Genomic DNA, 18788 nt, shown 5'->3' with positions numbered 1-18788 from the left:
AACTGCTATTTCAGTAAACATATCATTTTGTGCTCAGTAAACACACATTCCAGAGGAATGCTCTCATTGTTTTTTTGCTCTGTAATGCATTAATGAAGAAATAAAGTTTAGGTTGTGTAATGGTGACAGCTTGAAGTCATTTTGCCTAGTGTTATTTCTCAGCAAAGGCTCAGCTCTCCCTGGAATGGGAGAAAGAAAAGACAACCAGATTTCACTTCAAACTCACCAACATGTGCAGAAAAACAATCAAAAAACAACAGCAATTAACTCACTTCCACATGCCCCAATAAAACTACCTCTCTCACTCACTCCGAGCTTTGTCATGTATGGGGTTGTTTATGGAGGAGACAATACAAAGTGGGTTTATACAAGGCTCTTGTTTTAATTTTTGTTTTATATCCACTGGAACCCTCAAGTAGTGAATTCATTTCCTGATATAGTAAACATTTCTGATGGCCAGGATTCTTTCTCTTTTCCCAAATGAGCACAAACCCCTGGTCTAACTCACCAGCAGTGCAGTCTATACAAACAGACCCATCAGCTAAATTTTCAAAGAATGCATCTTAAGCACACAAGCTAGGAAAATAAACAAACAGCAACGCCTTCATGAGAGCCCAGCAAACCCTGCTGCAAGTGGGAAGCTTTTCTTCCCCCAAATTGCTTGAGCCCTCCACTGCATGTGGAAAAGCTATCAGCTTTTTCCCATTACTACAGAAAACAACCTCGTCCTCGTAGCTGCACACCGATGGGTGCCGGCTCACTGCTACATGATCTCCACAGCCCCTCTGATTTGTGACCCTATTTGCACTATGCAAATGTCTTCTGACAGCTCTCTTTTCCTGTCATTAAAACAAACAATGGCCCCTGAAACCAAAAAGGAAATCAGTAACAGGCGAAACTCTTTTTCTCTCTTTTTCTTTGCTTTTTTTTTCCCTTTTTAATATTTTTTCTGGGTCTGGGACTAACTGTTAGTAATTATCCTGAAATATTCACAAACCTTTTCTTCTCCCAAACTGTTTTACTCATCCTAATGGCCAGCCCAGCATGTCTAATATAATTGCACTTCCAAAAGACCTAAAATGAAAAAAACCCAAACCAATGATCAACCAGGCAGAAAAAACACATCATGTCTTTTTTTGGGTTTACATATCTCTATATTCATACACGTATGGAAAAAAAAATTATATTACTAATTTGAGAAGCATTAAAAATAGATCCTAGTGTATGAAGTAATGAGAAATAAGAAGGTATTTAGGACTGGGGGAGGAGATTCTCAGGGAAGAAGATACACCTTTCTCTTTAGTCATCTCTCTATTTTCCAGAATATACATCCTGTCCTACACTCTACATCCAGTCCCAAAATGTTCATTGTTGATGGCCATGCCTTGCCAATAGCAGGTAGAGGACACCTGATTCCACTCCTCCCAGTACACAGATGCTCTGCTTTTGATTTCAGAGGGAAAAGTCTACATTCAGAGACTTCAGCATACTTACACACTCCTGGGATTTGTTTCTTTGTCTTTTAAATAATACGATATACATAATCCTAAACTGGGCCAGTTTCCCACCCCATCACACAAGCTTTGTGCCTGTAGGGCTCAGCTGAAGTCAATGGTGTTAATGTTGACATAAAATCATGGTGACCAAGTGGGAAATTAGGCCCGTAATACTTGATTGTCTTTTGCAAAAATTTTCTAAATGGTCTTAATGGTTTTGTTTGTGGTATGTGTTGCTCACTCCTGATTGTACTTCTGCCAAGTTGTACTTTTTACTATAAACACTGGCCTCTCAGAAAATCTGAAGTAAAGCAAACCAGAAAAGATGTTCAAAATAATGCTACAACCTAATTTAATTTATCCCTTGGTAATTGCATTTGTAGATAATGAACAACGCAAACAAAACAGAACCCAAGCCCTTCCAGCCTTGCAATTGCTTTCACATGTGGGCACAGCAGTTACAGCCAGCATATGGTTAAGTCTGTCTGCATCAGGGGAAGTGTTTGGAAGATGGGGGGCAATTTGAGGTGACTCCAGCCTTGGATCTCTGCTTGTAGGTGCCACCTATTGAACATTAGCCCATCTGCCCACCTTGGTGAGCCCACCCAGTCAGATCTTCATTTTTCATGCAATCCCCATCCTTAATTCTTCCAGTATCAATCGATCTACTCCACATGTCAATCCCGGAGGAAATATAGCTGGGCGACTGCTTGCCAAATTCAATTAACCATGCAATTGTAGTCCTGTCTCCTGGCCCTGTTCCAGTAAGATATTTGCATGCTCTCTTGATTTTAATCTCATGATGTGCTCCAAGTAAATCCTGTTGAATTTAGGCCGCTGCTTGCAAATGCTACAGGAACTTTACAGATGTGTTTGACATGCTGTTATTACGTGAATGGTTTCTTTGGCTGTTTCTCAGTCTTTGGGCTTGTTGTAAACTATGCTGCCTGACTGCAGTTCAACTATTTGTTGTTGCCTTTTTTTTTTGTTAATTTTCATTTGTACTCTTCTTGATGAGTTTCTGCGTGTGTCCCTGTTTACCTCCGTCACGAGGCAGAGCTTCTCCGCTTTGATTCGAGGAGTCTGGAACCCACAAGCAGCAATCAAAACCAGCTATGCAAACCCCTCGCTGCACAGATTTGCACAAGTGTTTGTCCCACAGCTGACATTTACACTAGTTTCTGCAACATGTCCCCATCCTCTGAATATTTCAGCAAGTGTTGTTGTACCTGCCTGAGCGCTTGCCAGAAGCAATCACTTGGAGAATCACTGCCGGTGCCAAAATAAACTCATGGTTTTTATTTGAGGGAGGACTTGTAAATAGTATTTTTCTAGCATTCACCCATTTCTAAGTGGAACTCCCTGTGTGATGAATGCTGTTTACAGCACAGCTCTGTTGTGAAACAGGGGAAAAAAAAGGCAGATTCTTGCACTTGCTGGCAGCATGCCAATGCAGTGGAGGAAGATACATCCCCTCCTGCTGTCACTCCATTTCTTGCCCCATTTCTTGCTCTGCTTCGCACTCAAAGCCCACATGGATACACAGGATTTTTATGCTCTGGGAATGGCAAATTTTAAGAAAGATGAATGGGGAAGTCCTAATCTGGGTGGAGAAATTTCGGTATTTTCTCTACAAGCCTGGCCCTGTTTCCACCACTTAAAGAGCCATTAAAGGAGGCGGTACACCCTGCAAGGAATGATGAGCCAAGTCAAAGACAGGGAAAGTGCCTCGTTAAATAGGGGAAATGCAGGTATCAGATGAATTTCTGAAAAGCATCTCTTCCTAGGTCAGCAATGGAGCTGCAGTACCAGGAGGGGCTCAGGAGTGGGTCAGGACCTGGTGCAGCACAGGAGGAAAGCAGACCAGAAAGCCAGAAGCCCCATCTCCACCACTTTTGCTCTCCAGGTAATTGTGGATTCTTCTACACTCCCCAAGAAACTCACACTTGCAATGATGAAATCACACATTTCTCCCACAAGTAAAAATTTTTCTTTCTGCTTTTTCCCATTTTTACTGTGTTTACAGTGAAAGGGAAGTCTCTTTGCAGATGGAGCGTAGGAACGGGAGAGTTGTGTGTCTCTGCAAGAGCCACATAGTCCTTCTGAAATCCTGCACCTTCAACCATTCAAGACCTGCTGTTTTTCTCTCCATGCCATCCTCAGAGAGGAGGAAAAAAAAACATCTGGAAGCTACTGGTGGCTCCAGGGTGGTTTGGAAAGTTAAAGGAGGTGAAGGATTATACAGAAGTGCAAGCTCAATTAAGGCCAACACTGAAATCAAGAGCAACTCTGGCAGTGTGAATGGCATCACTCTTATTTCTAAGACTTGAAGCTGCTTTTGGTCCAAGGTCTGATCCCTCCCCCCGCTCCATCAGTTTTCATGTCTTAAATGAGAGCTAGGTGCGAGTGTCTTTTCCTCTGTGGAGTCCATTTGTACCCAGGCTGGAAAGAAGTTGCCAGCTTTAGAGACACTTTAACCCTCTTTTTCCATTTGAGTTATGTCCTCTCTTCACCCACACTTCTTTGCTTTGTTTTTGGTTTTCTTCATTCCCATTTTTAAAGCTGATTACTTCCCTTGCTGCATTAGCTGTTCACCTGTTCCTCTGACTGAGGAATGGCTTAAACACTCTTTTGACATAGTCCCTTGAAAATGGGTTGCACGGCTGCGGTCAATGAACATAGCGTGGGAAAAACGCATTAATACTTTCACCAGTAACACTGAGGATGGCTATAAATAAACCCTTCATTACAGTATTTATATATTATTACATCATACAGCCACTTAAACCAGAGAGCAATTGGAAGTGCTGAATAATGCAAGGACAATCGCCTCTACATTAGTTCCACTGTCATTGGCATTATGTGTTTCCTGGTGACATCGCCGCGCTCGTTGCTTCACCCAGTGTTGCGTGACATTGGTGGTGACGTTAGAGCATCAACGGGCCCTCTGCAAATGACAGACAGCACTTTGCACGACACATGTAGCCTGGTGTTATATAATAAGGGTGCTACACTGGAGAATTTTGGCAGCACATGTTCTTTTTCTGAGCGTTTCATTCAAGCCAAGTGTCTCTTTCTCTAAGGTTTTCTTTAAAGAAATGGGTCCATGCTGCAAGGGCCCAGAACCCTCCATGCATGAAGGAGGGAGATTTGCATCACAGTGATCCACCATGCATCTTAGGAATCGCCCCATGTGGTGCTGATGAGACGTGTTGGTTCCCAGGTGGGTCCTGCCTGCTCTGCTTCCTTCTCCAGGTAGAGCCAGAGGCACAGCTGAGAGAGATGGTGAGGGCAGGAAACTGGAGATGCTCAGAGCCTGGCAAGAAGGAATTTCAGTGGTGATACTCACACTCATGTCCTCTGAATCCAGTTATGGGGTATACAGAGGATTTCCTCCCAGAATGAATCAGATTACTTATATGTGTTTTCAAATCACACAGAAATGTCCTAATTCTTCTGAGATTTTTTTTTTGTTGTTGTTGTTGTTCTTGCTGCTCTTCTTCCTTTTTCTTCCCTTTGTTGCTGCTCTTCTTCCTTTTTCAAAACACTTTTCGGAGTGGGTAGATCATGGCTGGTGTGACTGTGCTTAGACCATGGCTGAGTAAGCTTTCTTGCTGACTGTGGATTTCAGTTTCCTCAGTTTTGATATGCTTCCCCTTAAGGAAGCCCAGCAAAACAAAACCCCTTTCTCTTGGCTTGAATGTCTCACTGCTGGTTTTCGTGGCAGGGATGCTCATCTCAATTACACTGTGGTCAGCAGCATTCAGTGCCTCGCTGATCGTCACTTGTCAAACAAGCTCCTGTGTGGCACAGAAGACTGTGGTGAGTATGAAGGATCTACACCACAGTGCTTGGAAGGGGCTGCTTCCAGAAGAAGTCATTTCAGATGTTGAGAAATCTCATCTCCAAACTTTGTCCTCACATGACATATGACCAATTTCTGCACAAAGATCTGCAGTTGACTTTTATTACAGCTCTGATTTAGCTGCTTCTTTGATTTATCGCAACAATGCACATTCAATATCTTTCTTCTGATGTGGAGGCCAGAAGTATAACTCTGCTCATATGTTTGTATTCTCAGGACTTCGGATTTCGCAGATTCAGAAACTCATTCATAGAATCACAGGATTTAAGGCCAGAAGGAACCATGAGAACATCTGGTATGACTTCCTATATTTCAAAGCTATTCAGTTGCAGTCAATTAGCCCAGTACCGAGCCCAGTAGCTTTGCTGCATCTTCCAGAAAACCATCCAGCTCCGGACATACCAATATATGGGAATATGAACACATCAGAAGTTGGAGACTCATCAAATTACTTGATTTTGAAGCTCACATTAATTTAAAAATGTGCTTCATTTCTAATCCGCTTTTGTTTGGCTTCACACGTAGCCATCAGTTTTACACTTTTCTCTGCTTCATAACTGAGCAGCATTGCCTGGCACCCTACATCCTTCCAAGCTTGGAGTTGGGGTTTTTTTTAATCCTGGCACCTGGACAAAAGTTGATATATCAGAAGTATTTGTGAGTCAACTTTACTGCAGTTTTAGCTATTTAAAAACTTTTTGCACTGTTGTTTGCATTATCATTTGTCCTTAACTAATACAGAAAAAATTCACTGGGGATATTAAGAAAATATTTTCCAAAATACTTTCATTTAGAAAAATGAAGAGAAATTGAACTTGCTGATGTAAAAACCAGACAGACATTTCTTGCTGAAACAAGGGCTCTGACCAGCCTTGCCAAAGGACTTCTGAACACTTCACCCATCTCTCTGCACAGATGTGTTGTACATTACTACACTCTCTCCATCCCCTTTAGACACGGAGATAGACAGATAGATCTGTGTTTCACACCATCAAGGCATATTTTCCATCTTTGAAACTATTTGTGCAGCCTTATTCTACATCCTTTCTATTTTTCAGCAGTTATACCATTCAGTGGAACTCCTGATCCTGAAGAGCTTGATCATGGCAGTAGCTTGTCTTTCTGGCTATTTGTCAAGGACATACTTTTCTCACCATTGCAAATTTACACCAGAAGCTTTTAAGTTTTGCTTCCTTCCCCTTTCTAAGTGGGCAGAAATTTTAATGATACACAAATGGCCTTCTGAAAGAGGCTCATTTCAATTTTCATTTTCTGAACTTTATGACTTTCTGCACTACATTCAAGTGTCTTTGGTTTTCATTAATTTTAGGGTACTCAATAAATAGCAGTGGAAGAACTGGGAAGCATCAGATATTTGTCTCACGTGGATTTCTCCATCTTTTGCAGTACAAGAAATCCAAGAAAGCTGCTGTTTGGGCTGAGGAATGCAATAGCTGGACACTGGCAGGGAGAAATGCCAGTGGAATGTGGGTACCACCTATCCACTGTGTTGCTAATATTGTTGGTTTTACCTCTGGGCCTGAAGAGCCACGTCATCTGTGTGGCTGCAAGTCGTGCTCTGAACTTGTTTTGGGTGATTCTGGAGACTTACAGCTAAGGAATGTGGCCGTGTCTCACACAGCACTGTTTAAAAGCATCCAGGCTGGGGTTGTTGGCCCCCCAGGAACCACAGAGTGTGGAAGGGGGAGAAAATAATTAATATTAATTGCACCAGCCTTGGAGGAGCACCCCAGGGCTCCATCAGGGAGGACAATGCCAGCATGTAAGGTGTGGAGCAAACCAGAACACTGTCCCTTTGCTTGAGGACAACCATGAGACAGATGTGCCTGAGCACACAGTTACTGCACCTTTGAAGGCTTCTGGAAATGAGCTATCACTTCTGTGCGGTCATTTTGGTAACTGAGGGTATCCAAAAGGCTATGAAAAATGAGACTTTCTCTGAAACAACATTTTTGTTGGTAGGAGGAGGGCGTTTGGACAGAGGCACCCTGGTTGCTTGTAAAAAACTAGAAGAATGTAAAGTCTGCTGCAAAGCCTGTCAATTCTGGAAGATTCTGACCTCCTTCTTTCTGGGTTTTTACACTGTTCCATCATTTATGAAATAGCTACACATCCCATGCTGCTGATATATGACCCCCCCCATGGATTCTGCCAGCTTTATTGGGAAGGAGCTGAAGTCCAAAAGAAAATTAGAGGAGCTGAAGGACTGAGTCACAGGGGAAGCCTCCGGTAAAGGAAGGAGTTATCCTGCTTTCCTTTATCCACACTTACACTGTCTTTGAGTCTTGCAACAGCCATGGTAGACAATAGCAAGCTGGCCAGAGTAGTGACCCACTCCTGTAGATCTCCAAATATTAAAATCATTTTGGTGTGGGTGTGCAGGCTCAGCCTCTCCTTCACTAAAAAAAAAGGAGCAAAAAAGGAAAAAAGGTACAACACTGCTGTGAGGGAGCCAAAGGTGATTTTTCTTTTTTTCTTGGCCCTCTTGTCACTTCTGTGGGAACCCAGCAGTATTGTTTCCAGAAGGCTTGGTCTCTGTCACCCAAGAGTTTGGCATGTTTGGGGACACCCTTACTACTTCCCTTTCCTCCCCTGCAGAAGAGTCCAACTCAGCTTTGACCACAAAGCCCAGGAGGCCTTGGAGTTTGTCTGAAACAAAAGAAAAAGATTGCGAAAGGCAGTGGTGTCAAATAATGCTTCCATTTAGTAGGAATTTTGCTCCCCTTGCATTCCCAGGCAGCACCTGCTGTGTGAGGCTCTTGGCCAGCTCCTCTGAGCCTCTGTGGTAAAACAAACAAAAACAGCAGGGAAAAAAATTCCTCTTTATAACGCCTGTTATCCTCAGGCTACCTTCCAATGCTGCCTTGCCTCCCCATGTTGACTGTACTCTCCAGGGAAACAGGCTACTACGGGGCCAGAAAGCCTTGTGCAAATGGGCAGTTGAGCAACGGAGGAAGAGACCCTGTCTTATTGAAAACAAGACTGTTTTCCTTCTTTTCCTTCATGTCTAAATGCAGAAGGGTCCTGATTGTCGTTCCTGCCAAAAGAAAAAAGAAAAAAAAAAAGAAAAAAAGAAAAAAGGAAAACACCCTCACATGTTATTACTTCCATAGCAAAAGCAATTAGGAATCATCCTGCATTAGTGGAAAATAGGGCTGGGAAGGGATGGGTATCCTGGCTGGAGGGGCAGGGGAACATATCTTTGTAGATGTTTATAGTCCTCTGTTCAGCCCCTTTTATCCACTATTCCTTCTTACATGTCTTAGCATTCCAATGCTCTTCAGAAGTTGTTTTCTGTTTCAAAGCATGGTGGAACTGGCTGTGCTGGAGGTTATTCATGTTTGTCTGGGGACTGGCACAAATGGCCCACCTGCCTTTACCTGCTCAGCCTTCAGCTCTGCCACACCACCAGTGTTGCTGCTGGGGGCTTGTGCAACCTTCAGGAACCAGGTTAACCTCTCACAAGAGTTTGATGACACCTTTCTCACCTCACACTTCCCCTGCAATCCCTGCTTGCTCTGCACATGCTCAGCTGAGGAAGGAAAAGGACATTAACCTTGGTTTTGATCCCACCTTAAAGCAACATCTTGCAGGTAACTCTTAAGCTCAATAGCCCTGGGACAGAGATTCACAGGCTGCTGTGATCCCCTGGCCTGACCTTAGGAGCTGAAGGCATCACTTCAATTTCTGTAGCAGAAAGCCTATGTCTCTCATTAACACTGGAATTTCCATGAGTGCCACTGCTGAAGAAAGTCCCAAGCCACCTGCCATAGTCCACTGCTCATGCTCACAGAGGCAAACATCCCATCCCTAGAGCATGTCCCCAGCATTGGGGTCTTCACTAAACAGCCACCCCCTCCGGTTGTGATTCCTCCTCCTGACCCCTTTCCTCCCTCTATACCCCTAAAGCCAAGCACAGCACATCAGCTTTTCCCGTGACTTTGCAATTTCAGGCCAGAGTTAGCATTAAACTGGCCAGAATGGTGCAAGGAGCCTGGATAATTACTGCTGGAATTGTGCTGCATAGCCCCCGTGTAACAAACTTGCCTCAAATAACCCAGCTTGAATGTCAGAGTCCGTGCCGTATTGTGTTTCACATTGTGGCTGTGGGAGCGCTTCCCCAGCAGGAATCAGGGTAACAAATCCCTTGCTCTCGCAGGAGGGCCCCATGAAATGAATGATTCTGGATCTCACGCTCCTGAGGAGGTCTCGGTTACTCTAGCAGTTGCTGCTCATAGCGGGAGCGACCATAGGGGACAGAATGAGGGAAGGGTGGTTTGGCAGGCTTTGCTGTATCATCAGCCCAGTGTCAGAGCAGGAAGGAGCACCAGGGCTCTGCTCTCTCCTCCAATCCATACATTTGCATAGATGTTAAATTAAAAAGAAATTTTAAAAACCCTCAAAAACGGAGAGTGGATAAACCCCGAGGCTTAGACTGAATCAAATATATCTGCTTGAAATCCTGCACAGCTGCTGGTGCAGGGGGCTCCCAGTTTCTCTCAGCTCAGACTTACCTGCGAGCAGCACCAATATCAGTACGTTTATGGGGTGGCAAAAAATGAGACATGCTTGCTCCATGAGCACCATGCCAAACGCTCCCCTCCCTCTTGGAGGAGCTTATGGCATCCCCTCTGCCAAGTCCTGTGGCTCAACACCCAGCACAGTTGCCTCTCCATCCACATCAAAACCTGAACTCCCCCACTTCTCCTTGGGAGAGGGAGTTCAGTTCCCTGAACTATCTCCCGTCTCTTCTTATCTTGCTTTCCTTGTCAGCCAGTGAACTGTGAAGTGACAGCAGAGAAAAAAATGAACTCTGACCTCATTTTTCCCCCCTACAATTAGCCAGAACTGTGCCTTTTATTTTTTTTTCCTCCCCACTTTTTAAATGATTAATAAGACAACTTGGTCCTTAGCTTCTGCAGTGAGGCGAGTGTGCTGACAAAGCACTGCGATGCCTCTTCCAGGTCACCCGGCAGCAGGCCATGCCTTTATGAAAACATAGAAATTGGAGGCACTATTTGAAGAATTTGGAGACTGAGACATAGGAATTTCACCCTTCAGACCCTGGCAACTGCATGTCTGTGGTGGTCTCTGTGCACCAGTGACTGCCATGGAAAGGAGCAACTACTTAACCACAACCTGCAAGCTGTGAAAAACAGACTTTTTTTCTCTTATTACATTTCCTTTAAATGTGCAGCCACTGCCCTTTACCTGTTTCATGTGGTGATGGCCTCAGGCTGTGCAGCAAGATGGATGCAATGGCAGAACACAGATCTGTAAACACTATCAGTGGCAATGCACAGGGAGATCCTCACTCCTGCTCGCTCTGCACCTGAGCATCGCTCTTCCATGTGAGCTTATCTGTCTCTTGAGTTTCCAAAGCTCCTGTTGCAGTGGGGAGTAGGGAATTAAGGCCAGGTGGAGTTAATTCTTTTAGATCATCTTTCCTATTTTTGTGCCTTCTTTATGCCACCTGTTACATTTGAAGACAGAAAAAGCCTCTGTGCACTCCCAGGTGCTGCCAGGGTAGGAAGAACTCATCCCAGAAGGATGCTTCTGAGGGGGCAGGCAGGCAGGGGAAGGACCTTCACCAGCACAGGCATAAATAGACAAAGCACTGGAAAGCAGCACTGGGAGGAACAATTCTACATTGGCCTCTGGTTGATGGATTAACGACTGGATTGGCTTTTTCCCCTAACAGCAGGTAGTGCCTGCCCTCCAGCCCTGTCAACTGGAAAGCATCACTTAAGGAGCTGCTTTCCACACTGCTCCCAGCAGACCCCTCTGTATCACTGGGGTTTGAGAAAACCAATGACAGGCCAATACATGCAATACATTCAAGACATTTTAAAAGCAGACAAGCGTTCCAGTGGAGTTTGTCAAGCTGCAGGGCTACTGCCGAAGGGGTGGTGGGGTAAGAGGTTTTTTTAAAGGCATCCTTGGCATGTTAGAGAAACAATTTGCTCTTAGCTATATCTGTGGAGTGGCGTGTAGCACAAAGGCTGTGATTCTCGTCCTATCATGATGTCCTTGTGTACCAGTTGTGGGTCACTCAGCGGGAAGAGAAGGCTGTGCTCTTGGCTGAGGGACACTGTGGAACTGCCAGGGGGACTCTGAGCAGAGTAGAAGGCAGTGGGTGAGTATGGAGTCTCCTCAAGAGCCACAAATGCAATGGCAAGCCCTTCATTACAACTTTTGATACCATCCAGAGGGTAAAATGGATTTCAAAGCTGCAGCACGTGCCTGAAAGAGGTGTATTCTGGAATCAAGGCTTTTGTGATTTCACCTAAAGATGATCTGCCCCATAGGATTTTAGTGGCCTTGGTTTTGTCTGTTTCATCCCTGATTTCTGGGTGACAGGGCCTGCATTAGCCCCCACAGCCTCTGTCCACCTTTCTGCCCTTGGTGCTCACCAGCTCCAAAGTGGAGTGTTTCCCTGCCCTTTCCAGGAGGCCTCCCTGGCTCTTTCAACCTTTCTCACAAGAGCTGTTATCTGTCCAGATGTGAGCGAGGGGGAGGACTCCAAGAGAAGCCTTCTTCATTACCTCCAACAAACATTCCCTTTTCTTTGGCAGATGCTTCCCACTCCTCCCACTGTGCAGCTGGGATAGGGAGAAGATGTCAATATTTATGGGGCTGGTAGATATGGTCTTCAGTGTGGCCATGGAAAAGGAACAAAAACAGTTGCTGTCCCTGGACAAGCTCTCTGAACCGTCAGAGATGTTCTGCTAGTTCATGTATGCCCCTTAATAAGCAAAAGCTCCCATACAATTGTTTAGCAAATGCTGGTTTCTAGTCATCATTATGAACTTTTTTACTATAGTACCTCCCAGAAGCGAGTCCGATTGGGCTCCTGTCACGCTATGCAATCTTCAAGCTGCCAGGGAGGCTGAATTCCTTTCTCTAGGAGTTGACAGTCCAAATAAACAAGGCAGACAAAGGAGAGGAGGGGAAACAGAAGCTCAGGGGAGGTGAAGTGAGTTGTCCAAGGTCACGCAGCAGGTCAGTGCCAAAGCTGGGAGCAGAACCCATGCTGCCAGCTCTTGCTCTCAAGTCCTATCTCCCGGGGGAAGACTGGGCCAAAATAATTTATGAGACAAAGAACTTCTATCGCATCCCTCCTGGCACCACGAAGTTCTTCAGCTTGTGCAAATAAAGCACAGCCAGATAAAGAGGCAGCAGTGCACTAGTTATATTTTGGTTTGCTAGGTCTTTTTTTTCTTCATATGTTAGAAAAATTCTTTACCAGCTGAAATAACCATCTGGGTAGAAGTATCAGGGTCAAGGAGGAACATTACTTTGGGGCAATGACCTGCAGATCTGGATGGTGGAGGTCAAGGTTGGATGGTATCTGTGGGAAGAAAAGTGCTGACTCCCACCTTCTTATCCAGCATGGCTCAGAATGAGATGCCCTTCTGCTGCACACTGGCACTGCAGTGGAGCTGCCAACAAGCAACCTGGGCAGCTACAGGGAGGGAAAAAGAAGAAAAGAAGTCAGTTGAGATAAAGAAAACAGCTGTGCTCCATCATGATTTTCCTGTGGAGCGAGATGAAGAAGCTGAAGAGGCTTCTATGAGGTAACTTCTGTGAGGGCAACCAGGCAATGGACCTGGAACCTTCATCTGGTTTCAGAGCATGGTGGAGGTCATGTGGCTCCTGCTTGCAGGGAGATGATAATCTTGGGACTCACCTCACTGTGTCTCCCCTGAGAAGTAGGAAAACAACCAACAAGGAAGCAAAGCAACCTCCTTAAGGACTCATCTGTTCTTTGCCTGAGGCAGAGCTGTGGAACCTAGTGCTCTCTCAGTCCCACTGGAGGCATCACTACTTTCCTGCCCCATAGCAGATCTTTCATCTCCATCTCCTGCCATACACAGCTTCCATCCAGATGCATATACTTCACCACCAAAATGGTATCAGCCAGCTCTCCCTTTAAGCAACAATGGCTGGTTTGTTCTTATGCTGTTGTGGTAGGGAAGAAGGGCTGGAGGCTGGACTAGGACATCTGAAATGTGTATGGGAGGCTCTCAAGCTCACACTCAAGCCCTGAAGTCCCTGTATCCCCTGTGCTGTGAAGCAATAATCTGCCTGAAACTAAACTCCCTTTCATCCTGGCAGTGTTGTCCTACAGGGAGCACAATCTCAGAAGTGCTGTGGCAGCATGGGTTTGGGAAGCTGAAATAGTGACCATTCTTGCTTTTGCAGTTGGTTAAATGATCTTTCATTAACAGATGTTAAGCATAAGAATGTTCACTGCCACTCTTGCCCCTCAATTACTTTTCTTGCAGTGCAAGATGGGCCTTATCTTAATGGCAGGGCAAGTGGAAGCTTCTCAAGCCATCCTGGCTGGCTGAAATGCCACTGGCTGATTTTTTTAATTGTCTGCAAATGGTTCATTATCTCCTGAGTAATGTTTTATTGTTCGGATGCTTGAGTGCTGTAAGGACAACGTGTCAGCCATGCACTGGGTGGTCCTGATGCCCTCATACCTCCCTCAGCCCATCCGGGCTCAGTAAATTCTCAGGGCAAGACAAGGACCACAGCAGCGTTTGCAGGAGCACATGGTAGTAGATCAGCACTGAAATAGGACAGCCCAAGAGAAAATATTTGATGCCTTTGCATGGAAGAGCACTCATATCAGCCCATCTTCCCACCATACTGTTCTGTGAACCAGGCTGTCTATCAGATAAAAGGGCAAGAAGAAGGAAAAAAAAAAAAAAAAAGAAACGGAAAGCAGAGAGCTATTTACGTAGCATGACAGTTTAGTGATGGACTCCCAGAAAGTCCCAGTGTTGTCCCTGAGGTCAAGTTATTGAGTGCCACATCTGACAGAGGGGTTGTCACAGCTGTCCAACATCACCTCACCTGCAGAGCTCATCACAAAACCTCTGTGTGCTGCCAAATCCAGGCAGTGAAAACTGGCAGGATCTGCTCATTCCATCCTCCATCAGGCTTTGCAGTGGTGACGTCAGTGTGGTCATGAAAAGTGCTGTACCTTTGATGTCGGTGCCACCAAACTCAGCAGAGAGATTTCTGACTGATTGCTTGTGAATGAGAGCAGTTGAAGCTGCTGGCCTGGATGTTTGTTTGAATCTTGCCCAAGTGGGTTTTTGGCCTGTAAATGAGCAGAGTTAACCAGGATCAGAAAGACTGTTTAATCAGCAGGGTCAGAAATTAATGTAAGACAGCATTCCTCAGGGTATTTTGGTGCCTCTACCTCCAGTCAATCCCAAAGAGGGCAGAGGAATGTGAAAGTTGAAAAAATTGTTGAAACAACATTTCAAACTCAACTGAAGAGTCAAGTTTGGTTTAAGTATGATGCAAAGGTTGGGTATGGGCCTTCATCTGCCAGAGGAGGTTCATCTCTGGTTCATACAGAATGTCATGGCTACTGGGCAGGAAGTGAGGAAGTAAGAAATGAAAGTAGTAAATTCGGCTTAATACTTATTGAACATCTGGTTGCAAGAGGAAAAATATGTAGTTTAGCAGATCTGCCACTTTCCACACTTTCACTTCAGTGGAAGGCCAAGACATCAGTGGTTGAGCAGGGGCCTGAGTTACCTGCCACAGCCCCTGGCCAGGGAAAGCCACCATGACTCCATGTGCCATGCATGGGCAGCCACAGGGTACCCAGACCAGCTTCAACCCCTCCCATGCAAGAAGGGCAGGGGCCCAAGGCCAAAGGGCTGCTGTGACATTTGGGGTGCTCTAGAAGGACTTAATGGTCACTCACTTGCCATGCTGACAAATCATCGATCCTCTGTGCTGTCACCAGTTTCTTGTGTGACTTTGCACAAGTTAGTCAGATCTCATTCTTTTAAGAAGTCCTCAGGATGCCATGGAGATAAATAAGCAAAAAACTGAAGCTCTCTAATACTGTGGAGATAAGAGAAAAATAACACGTAAGTACGACGGATGGGAGTTAGGAACAATATGCAGTCACCAGTCTCAAGGCAAGGTTAAGAACTTCACTCATTCATGCATTTCTGAGTTCCCATAAATGTCCCTTAACAGGAAAGTAATGACACTTATAGGTAACCTGAGGTGCCATTTAATTGGGTGTCTTGTAAAATACAAGCAGGCCTTTGGTGTTGGCTTCCCTCCACACTTCACTCTTCCTCCCACTTGAAAGACTTTGAATTGGCCAGAAACAGCAAACAATGACACAGAGAGTATTTAACCATTAATAAGGGTGGGCAATGGTTAGGGAAGTAGCTAAATACACTAGTTATAGCTAACCAGCTGTCTTCTTGTCTCTGTCTTATTGAGCTTGGGTTGGGTTTTTTCGCAAGCTGCCCTGGTTAAAGTCTTTTCAGGAGTTAATGAGCCAGAGGAGAATCGTCTTCCCCATGGGCATGTTTCAAGCCAATGGTTCTTGCAGGTTTTCTTGGTTATTTTATGCAGGAGCACGGCTGTGGTCAGGGTGGTAAATGCTGGCTCTCTGCTGAAGGGCTGCACAGCTGGGCACAGTCCTGCCTCTTCTCTCAGCCTGGCCTCAAGGCCTGCCTTAGATCCTGGCCAAAGTGACTGCTGCTTGGGCAAAGCAATGTCTGGCCCAGTGCATCGTCAGCTTCAGCTGTCAGCAGAAAGAGACATTTCAGGCTACTGAAATGCACATCCAGCTGCACAGCTGAACTCAGCTGAGGGCTGCTGGGGACACAGGCACGCTGCAGCCTCCCATCCTTCACCTCCACCTGGGTCAGTCCCTCCTGGAAAAAGGACTCAGAGTACTCATGGCTGATCCTTTGGCTGCCTGGCTGGGGCTGCACGGAAAGGACGACAGCCAGCAGAGCTGCTCACAGCATAACCACCCCTGGGACTTCCCTCATTCCTCTAAGAAACCAGCCTAGAAACGTCCCAGGGTCCATACAGTAATTTCAGCACTAAAGCCTGGAGCCCGGGTTTGTTCTTCAGCCATCTGTTTAGGAACCTCACCCTATTAGTAAAAGAAAAACAAATAAGGTACTCTGAGGTGTTTCTGGATTGTATATGTATTGATAGCTACATAACAACAAGAGAAGAGAGATTGGTAAACAAATTGATTTAAAAAAAAAGGAGAAAAAGGGTTGTAAAATCTACATTTGTCAGAGAGTAGGGGTAGGGATAGGGGAAGAGGGGCTGAGCAACCCTTTTTGGGCTGGCGCTAGAAATTAGCATTTTGGGGAGGGGTCAAAGTCTGTGGTCAGAGAAGTAACTTTAACCAGCTTGAGTCTACTGCCTTTCTGCCCCTTGAGTAACAAGCAAGTACTTTGAAGACTGATAAAAACAAGTTTTCACTAAAGTCAGCACTCCCAAGCTCAGGCAAAGCTAAAAGAGGGAAGTTCAGGCCTGTTTTTGCTTCTTCCACCAGCCAGGCCACCAGCTGAATCCTGACCTCAGCATGTTTTTGGCTGGTGACAGTTTAAAACCAGGAAGGACAAGGACAGGAATATGAATGCACCAAATGCACCAGCAGTCACCTAAATCCTCCTCTCCAATGTGAATTGAAACCCATAATCAACCATTTCAGAAATTCCAGCAGAGCTCAGAGCTCTGACATGGTCCATATAGTTTAGAAACTTAAATAAACATCCTGACTTCTGAATTGCATAGAAGACTGGAAGCAATCTCACTTCTTGCTCAGATACCCATGTGAGACTTGCAGTATTGCCAGGTAAGGGTAAAAAGCTACCTTGATTTAACCTATAAGCAGTGTTCAACCTGGGAAAAGCAGGAATCATTCTAAGGAAATATATCTGGGAGGCAAGGTAGTTTTGATGAGGCCCCCTTTATTGATTTTAACCTGCCATGAGGGATGCTTCAGGTACCAGCCCAAACCAGTTGCTATGAGAACTGTTTTCCAAACTTGAAAATTTTGTTTCCTGCTTTTCTGTGAGCACCTCAGATCTGCTCCTACTCTTGTCAGTGTTGCTGAACATGGTTGTTTCCTAATGAAGTGATGGAATTTGGGAAGCTGTGCATAAAATGCAAAGAGACTGATAGGAATAATCCCAGACTGGGCTGAGAAAGAAGAAGAGTGAGCAAGCCATGTTACACAGATGGACTGGTAGTTCTGTTTTCTCACAGCTTCACATAAAAAAACTTAAGATACCTGCAATACCGAGAAAATAACACTCAGATGATTTATTAATAGGGTCTCAGGGTCTTTTTACTCCATGTTCTCTATATTCATAATGATGTTACTAACCTAAATTATTTTTGGTGCAGGATTCCCCAGAGCTGAAACCACTGACAAGGGACTATTTGCATTAGCTGACACTGAAACTTTTTTTTTCTTTTTTTTCCCCCACAGACAGTTTTATTTTGGAGAAAGTGGTATTTTCAAGTTAAAAACCTGAAACTCTTTCAAAGGAAAACTCCTGATCCCACTGAAGAACGAGCACGTAAAAGGGCCCCATAGCCTGCAAACTGAACTAACCTGACCCTCTGGCATCTGCTGGCTTCCTGGCAAGCCTTGGCAGGTGGCTCCCTCTCCTACACCAGTGGAAACTTTCGCTCTCGCTGTACTTTGTACAGAGCGGCAACTGGGGAATGTGCTGGAATCCATCTCTCCCCAAACCACAATGTTTGCTGATGCCGTTTGGTTCTATCAGATAAAACACAAACAGCGAGGCCCGCTCCACTCTCTTCCTCCCTCTGACGGAGGAATGAGCTCAGCACGCCCCGGCGTCTCAGCCAAATCCCGCGGGGGTCATGTAATCGCATTCCTGCTCCGTCTGCCTCAGTTACCCCACTTGGACATGTTATGTCTCCGTGTTTCCTGTTGTGGCATCCTCGGCATTCCCCAGCACACTCCCAGCCACATTGCTGCTCCGTGTACGTCACGGCCCAGGACGCGCTGCTGGCGCACACGCAGCTGGCAGAGGCACTGGGTGCACTCCTGGGACACACAGGTAGAGGATCCTTCAGGTCTATTCCGAACCCAGGACTCTCCAGCCATGGCATATATGGGGACGTGGACGTGTTTGATTCTTGCCTTGGCACTGTACTGACAGAAGGAGACCATGGGGAGTCTGGATTTAGTGCTGATTTTAGGGGATCAATGGGATCAACCAGGAGGGCATTCGTCTCCTCATGCAGTTTGCTGTTGGAAGATTAGTGAGTGTTTTAGAAAGAGCACAAAACTCATGAGTGCTCAAAGCTGTTGTAAAAACAGCTCCTAATGAGCAAATTAACAGCAGATTCCCAGATCTCATCAACCAGGGTTCTGCATGAGACCCTAAATGATGGAAAAATCTATTTTAAGAATGTTTAGGGAACTTCTCAGGACGTGATAATTTTAATTTTATTTTTTTTTTTAGTGTGATGAATATAATATTTTTGTGCACTGCTCCAAGTACAGACTCTGTTCAGTACCCAGTGCCTGTGCAGACACACAGTGTGGTGAAACATGGTGGGTAGGGGTC

At 45.3% G+C, this 18788-nt stretch overlaps 1 long non-coding RNA gene across 2 annotated transcripts; it reads right to left on the bottom strand.

Annotated features, from left to right (window-relative positions):
- Window positions 1-398: 398 nt before the first annotated feature.
- LOC135303427 (uncharacterized) lies at window positions 399-13368 on the bottom strand. 2 transcript variants are annotated; one of them, XR_010364912.1, is made up of 3 exons: window positions 9897-13368; window positions 7654-8419; window positions 399-5987 (listed from the first exon to the last, which is right to left on the bottom strand). It is a non-coding gene; the product is annotated as an uncharacterized LOC135303427 (long non-coding RNA). The 2 variants fall into 2 exon arrangements; XR_010364913.1 differs by having other exon boundaries at window positions 7654-7781.
- Between the last annotated feature and the right edge of the window lie 5420 nt (window positions 13369-18788).

Source organism: Passer domesticus, chromosome 6, assembly GCF_036417665.1.
Source record: "Passer domesticus isolate bPasDom1 chromosome 6, bPasDom1.hap1, whole genome shotgun sequence".
NCBI lineage: Eukaryota > Metazoa > Chordata > Aves > Passeriformes > Passeridae > Passer > Passer domesticus.
The sequence above is the reverse complement of the archived record's forward strand: the minus strand, read 5'-3'. Positions and strand labels throughout refer to the sequence as shown.